The sequence below is a fragment of the Macrotis lagotis genome, chromosome X (assembly GCF_037893015.1).
Source record: "Macrotis lagotis isolate mMagLag1 chromosome X, bilby.v1.9.chrom.fasta, whole genome shotgun sequence".
In the NCBI taxonomy this organism is placed as follows: Eukaryota; Metazoa; Chordata; class Mammalia; order Peramelemorphia; family Peramelidae; genus Macrotis; species Macrotis lagotis.
The window spans coordinates 323,184,703-323,191,401 of NC_133666.1; the positions used below are offsets into that span (position 1 = coordinate 323,184,703).

General features: G+C 35.4%; 1 pseudogene; it reads left to right on the forward strand.

Moving 5' to 3' along the window:
• The first annotated feature begins 5,662 nt into the window (after nucleotides 1-5,662).
• LOC141503832 (U2 spliceosomal RNA) lies at nucleotides 5,663-5,814 on the forward strand (annotated as a pseudogene).
• The last annotated feature ends 885 nt before the right edge of the window (nucleotides 5,815-6,699 follow it).

The window sequence follows — 6,699 nt, forward strand, 5'->3', positions numbered from 1 at the left end:
CTGTATTCCCTCATATGGATGATGTGGTGCTGGCTGATGGAGCACCTGTGTTTTCTTGGTGTTATTTTTGAAACAAAATAAGCATAAACAGCAGAGAATCGATCCATATTTTGTTGCATCTTAGTTTCAGAGGCTGCATTAAGTGCAAAATCACCTGCAGCAAATAGAATCATTTACCAACATTCTTCCACTTTGGTCTTGGCTTAAAGCCTTTTCAAGTTGAAGAATTTGCCATCAGTACAGTAGCTGACCTTGAGACTATGTTCATTCTCAGTGAAGGTGTTTGATAACATGGCTGAAAACACCATGCTAAAAAGCATGTGAGCAAGGACACATCTATGTTTTACTCCATTGGGAAATCTCAAGAGCACCATTGTCCACTGTCCAGACCCAGCACATGCATGTTGGCATGAAACTGATGTACAATGCTGATGAACTTCTCTGGGCAACAAAATTTTGATAATTGCCCATAAACCATTGTGACTAAGAGCATTAAAGGCCTTGGTCAGTTCTACAAATATTGCATGTAGACCTCTGTTTTGTTCCTTGCATTCTTCCTGGAGTTGTTGGGCAGCAAACACCATATGTACTGTTCCTCTACACTTTCTGAAGGAGACCAATTTCCATGTAAACAATCAGTCTATATACATATATGTGTATTCACATATATATGTATATATACACAGATACATAAATATACATATACAAACATGCATATATACATGTTAAGTGTGTATTTGTGTGTAGAGAGAGAATTTTAAATAGGCAATTGATCTATTGTCTCCCCAATCAGATTTTGTACTCCTTGAGACAAGAGATCATCTTTTGCCTTTCTTTCTAACTCCATTTCAATACAGTACCTAACACATAGTAGGAACTTCATAAAGTTTATATTTAATTGAATGAAAATCAGTTTTCTCTCTAAAAAAATAGTTACAATGATATAGAACTCAGCCTACCAATCTGACAAAATTTCATTTCTCTAATGTATATACCAAGGGAAGGAGGAGTGAGGGAATTTGTCATTTCATAACATAATCAGGCTTACATGACAGAGATAAACACATTTGCAATCATTTGTGCATCCACTTCCTTGTGGCAGAGAACAGAGCCTTTAATTGTGAAGAGAGTTTCTTATCTTGGAGTCAGAAGGCTGAGGTTGGAGCCTAAGTCCTACACCTAATAAGCTACAACAATATGGTGTAGTGGAAAAAGGACTGATTCTAGAGATGAAGTCTTGAATGTTAATCCAAGCTCTACATTTTTCCACCTGTGTTATCTTATACTATTCACCTGCACTCTCTGGCTTTTCTTTGCTCATTTGTAAAATGAACAAAGGAGAACAGCTAGTTGTCATTGTGCATAAATTTCTGGGCTTGGAGTCAGGAAAATGATTCTTAATTATTAGTTTGAAACCAGACTCAGACACATATTACATGTGTGACCATGGACAAGTCACTTAACCCTGTTTGCCTTAGTTTCCTCATCTATAAAATGAACTGGAGAAGAAAATGGTCAACTGTTCCAGTATCTTTGCCAAGAAAATTCCCAAAGGGGGTCACAAAGAGTTATATGTGACTGAAAAAAATGAATGAACACACAGAAAATGAATAAAATAAAACCTATCTCTCACATCTTAAAGTGTGTAAGTCCAAAAGGGTAATATAGGTGAGAGTGTATTCTATCCCTAAAAGATATATGTCAGTTATCAGTTTTGTTCGTAGTGTTGTTGCTATTGTGTTGTTAGGGAACAGGATCAAAACCTTTAGAATGAGAAGGGACTGAATATTCTGGATATCTTATTTTTAGAAATGAGAAAACTGTGAAGTGACTTGTCAAACAATTCTTCTTAAAGAAGTTTGAATTGTAACCCCAACTTTTGTTTTTTATGCCCATTTTCATATCCCCATCTCACTGTTCCAAAGTGCCTGATTTTTTTTAATGAATTCAAGAAGAATGGCACCAATTTAGGTCCTTGGGTTATCAGAACCATCAATGTGATGCTTCTGAATTCTTGAGGATAGGAGGAAGAGAGCTACAAAGGGGTTAAACTTGCAAGTAATTCTCTGGTTTCTTTCATGATTACATTCAAATGCTACTTTCTTTTTGAAGCTTTCATTGGTATCTCCAACTGTTAGTAAAACACTTCACTAAAGTTTGCATATATATATATATATATATATATATATATATATATATATATAATGTAATATATACTCATACATATGTTTGTTTATATGTTTCTATTTACATATAAATATTTGAAAATAATTATACATATATAAAAATATTTGCATATTTTCACTGTCTCTTTGTCTCTGCCTCTGTACCTCTCTATATTATATATACAAATGATAAATACATTTATCTATGAGGCATATGAGTGTGTGCTTCTATGTATGTATAGATATATACATATTATTGATGTCATTTAAAAACAAATATAAATTTTGTATCTTTTTATTTAATAACAAATATTAATATTTCCTTTATATCAAGGATCACAGTATGGCACTGACCTCCTGTAGCTAGAAGCTTCACATGCTTTATGGAGACCTTTAGCATAACCAAGACCTCCCTGAATTGGGAGGGGCCATTCTTCCCAATGGAATTTCTGATAGCAAACCCTCTGCTCCTAGCTAAGGTAGTAAGAAAGTTGAGGACCTGAGTTAAGGACCACTTCCATGATGGCCCAGTCCTAAAGCAGTTTTGTCAGATTCTACTTTATGATTATGAAACTGTATAAATAGTGTTCCTTAAAGTTCTATTTTGGGTCCAATTTTCTAGCTGGCCTCCATGCACACATGTATAATACACAAACTTAGAGAAATCTAATAAAAGCATACCTTAACCTAATTCTGTTTGTTCTTAATATCAAACTCTGGAGGCTAATACATGTTGGCCTAATTCTCTTTGTCCTTTCTGAGGACTAACTCTGGAGGTTAACACAAGTCAGTTCAATATGTTATTTATGCCAAGCTCATGGAGGACATCTTTAAATATGTGTGATTGGGTATTTTACATGTTGTCTTCACTCTGGTAATGGTAGTTCCTTGAGAGTAGAGACTATTTCACTTTAGTCTTTTTAAACACAGTCCTTAATCCAAGCTAAGTGACTAATAAATGCTTATAACAGATTGATTAGAGGAGTGATGGAAGCAGACTTGCAGAAGGGTGACCCCACACATGGCCCTTCCGATTGCTTGGGCTTATTGCCATGACATCTTCATTAGGATGAGGGAAGAGGGAGAAAGAAGGAGCCCTTCTTTTATCAGAATCATAGGCATCTGATCCTGTGTTGATGCTGACTCACTCAGAGTCCTGATTTTTACTCCATTTCTAACTTAGGCATATATTGAGATATGTCCCAGGGCTGCTGAAAAGAATGCCTTTTTAGTAAAGGGAATATAAATAAATAATGAGCTGTGCTTCAGAGATGGTCTCTAAGTGACTCATGTGACCCATATAGCTCCCCCCACACACACACACTCTGTTCTTTCCTTTAGCTCCCTGGAAGTTCCATTGTCATGTCTTGAGGCAACTACAGGTGGTAAGTGATCACCATATTGACCTAACTTCAAGTGATCCATCATAATCTTTCTCAGGACTTGAGTTTCACTAATTTGATCAGGCATAATCAATAAGGGTCCACAGGAAAGGGTGTTGTGGTTTAAATCTCAAAGAACTTGAAATTGGAGCCCAATCCTAGAATCTTGCATCTGCTTCTTGATTCCTGTGTGACTCTGAGAAAATCATTTAACCTTCCTAAAATTTAGTTTTATAAAACCTTTGAGTTGATAATGAATCCAGAGGCTATCTAGGTTTATCCAGACTTACAAAAAGGATGCTTTCAAAAATATCACCAACAGCTGGGTGTCTACCTTTTAACTTAAAATCTCCAGAGAGGTGGCATTCACTGGGTCCATGCTATTTTTGAATAGCTCCAATTACTAGATAGTTCAATTTTCCTTTTATCAAAACCAAATATAGTTCCTATCAAATTTTAACCATTTCCCCTAGTTCTTTAGAACTGAGAATAAATCTAATCATCTTTTCACATTACCACCCTTTGAACAGATGAAACTGAGAACATGTCCTCCCTATGTCTTCTCTTCTTTAGGCTAAGTTTCTTCATATGAACTTCATGTGATTGATAATGAAACCCTCTTTTTTTTAAATAATGGGACTGGACTAGATGAGGTCTAATTTTTAGTGGCACCTGGCTTAAAACTGGAAGCTTGTATGGAATTTTATCTTTCCTACCACTGTTGACAGAAAGACAATATCTACCATGTATGTCAGGTAGTCATACTCTAATAAATGATACAATTTTAATCAGGGATCAATATTTCTCTTGGCTCAGGCCAAATTTCGAACCAGACATTATAGAAAATTTAAGATAGTTTCTAAGCAATTGAGCCAGTTCTATATGAGGAAATTACCAGACCAGCTTTTAGGGCTGTAACACTAATGTTTCCCTCAACATTCATGTTCAGTATGAGAGCTTCAAAAATTAAATAAATTATGACTTCAAGGTGATGAGTCCTATTGTGGACATGGAATTTATTCTTTAGTAATAGTTTGATGCCAACCTTGATCTTTTTCACAATCATCCAGAAATACTCATCAACTGCCTACTATATAGAAGACATGATGCTAAGCACTAGAGATTCAAAAAGCATACGATATAGCTCTTGGTTTTGAGAAACATGGAAATATACTATCTCCAGACATACATATTGGAAGAGGAAAGCACAATGAAAGTAAATAGGAGGGAGAGATTATTGAATACTGTTTTAGTCAGGGAAAAATCTTCCTAGAGAAGCAAGAACTTTCAAAAGAAGGAGAAAGATTAGATGGTACAATGGAAACAGTGATGAATTTGGAGTCAAAAAAGAGCTGGATTTGAATCTTAATGGCAGCAAGTTTTTCCCAGTTCTCCTAAATCTTAGTACTATGATATCATTACTAGTTTAACTCTTATATACATTGTCCATTGCTGTTTGTTATGCTGTCTCTTTCTGAGTATTGGCAGTATAATGCCTATCACAAAGTAGTCAATAAATGTTTTCTTGACTTTACCTGACTACAGTTCTTATTAGTTGTGTGAGCAGGGGTCAACGATTGAATCTTTTTTAGAGGCCCAGTTTTCTTATCTTTGAAATAGGGATAAAAACAAGTATAATATCTCATGCAGTTATGAGGATCAAATGAGATAATATATGCAAAATGTTCTGCAAAATTTGTAAAACTATGTATACAATAAATGTCAGTTGTATTTTATGTTCAGAGTGAATATGGAAAGGTTTCCAGAATGAGAGAATTATATGAAATTATATAATAAAAATATGAGTGGTATGGGGACCAAGGGAGCCACAAGTAGATAAGACAGACAGATAAAAGGAAGAAAAGAATGATAGATAACAAATAGAACCCACATTAAGGGCTTATTATATTTTAAACACTGCTCAGATCTAATTTTAGGAGATTTTTTGATCAAATCAGAGCATTTTTATTGTGGGGATATATATTCCTATTAGTGAGGAAATAATCTAGGAATATGAGGAATTAACATTAGAAACATAAATAAAATTAGGTTGCAGAAGACCTTTAATGCCAGGTAAACCATTCTGGCTGTGGTTCTTTCTGTTGAGTATGGGGGATTGCTTCTTGGCCTTTGGGCTAAGATCAAGTGTAGTATCTGTAGAGTATGGGGAGCTGCTAAGTCATTTTGATTAGAATAGGTGGAAGTATGATGTGAGTTATATTCTGTTTCAGGAAGTTCAGTCTCAAAAGTGGTGAATAGAAAGCCTTGGTGGAATGAGACATAATGCAAAAAGTCAAAATAAGGAGATCTTTTAGCAAAATAACCAGAAATTTTGTTAGTATTTAATAAATGATAGACTTCAAGAACTTAAAAAGCTACCTCTTGAAGTTGTCTTCTTTTCCTCTTTCTCCTCTTCCATCATCTTCTTCCTCATTTCTACATCTAAGCATACTTTTCAGGGTGCACAATTCTGATCCCACAACACCCCCACAAGCACACTACTTTTTAGTGATATCCCCCTCTCAAAATTGCACTGCATTCACTTATCCTAGTTTCTTGGGAAAAGGAGCTGTTTTAGTATCCTTATTGTTGTTCTTCCTTCATTTTCAGAGAGGACCAATACCATACATGGAGTGATGTCTTGACTTGAACCCGAATTCCATTTAAGTGAGACAGATTTGTACAAAATTTTTAGTCTCTCTTTTTGAGTCATCAAAGTGCAGTGGCAGGACAAAAGTCAAGAAAACTTATGGTGTCCCAGGATGACCCAGGATGCCTAAGTGTTCCACAGGTCCTGCTTCAACTGCCTTCATGGCTGTTGAAACAAATTGTTCTTATCCACCCATTCTTTGAGGAAAAGTCTTCTGGGATCCATGCAGAGATAGGGCTTAATGAATATGTGTTTAATTGAATTGGTATAAGATCAACTTGAGGTAAGTGAAGTACAAGACAAAGAATGAGGTTGGTACATTAATGAAGATGTCAAACTAACTAGAGTTGAGGGTACAAATCTAGGAGACTAGATTGAATAGAGGTAGCTTAGAGATAAATTATAGAAGGTCTTTGAGTTTCTAACTTGATTTGGCTTGATAAAATGAACAGTGGGAAGTCCTCAGAGATGCAGAGTAAAGAGAGCAATGGGCTCAACAAAA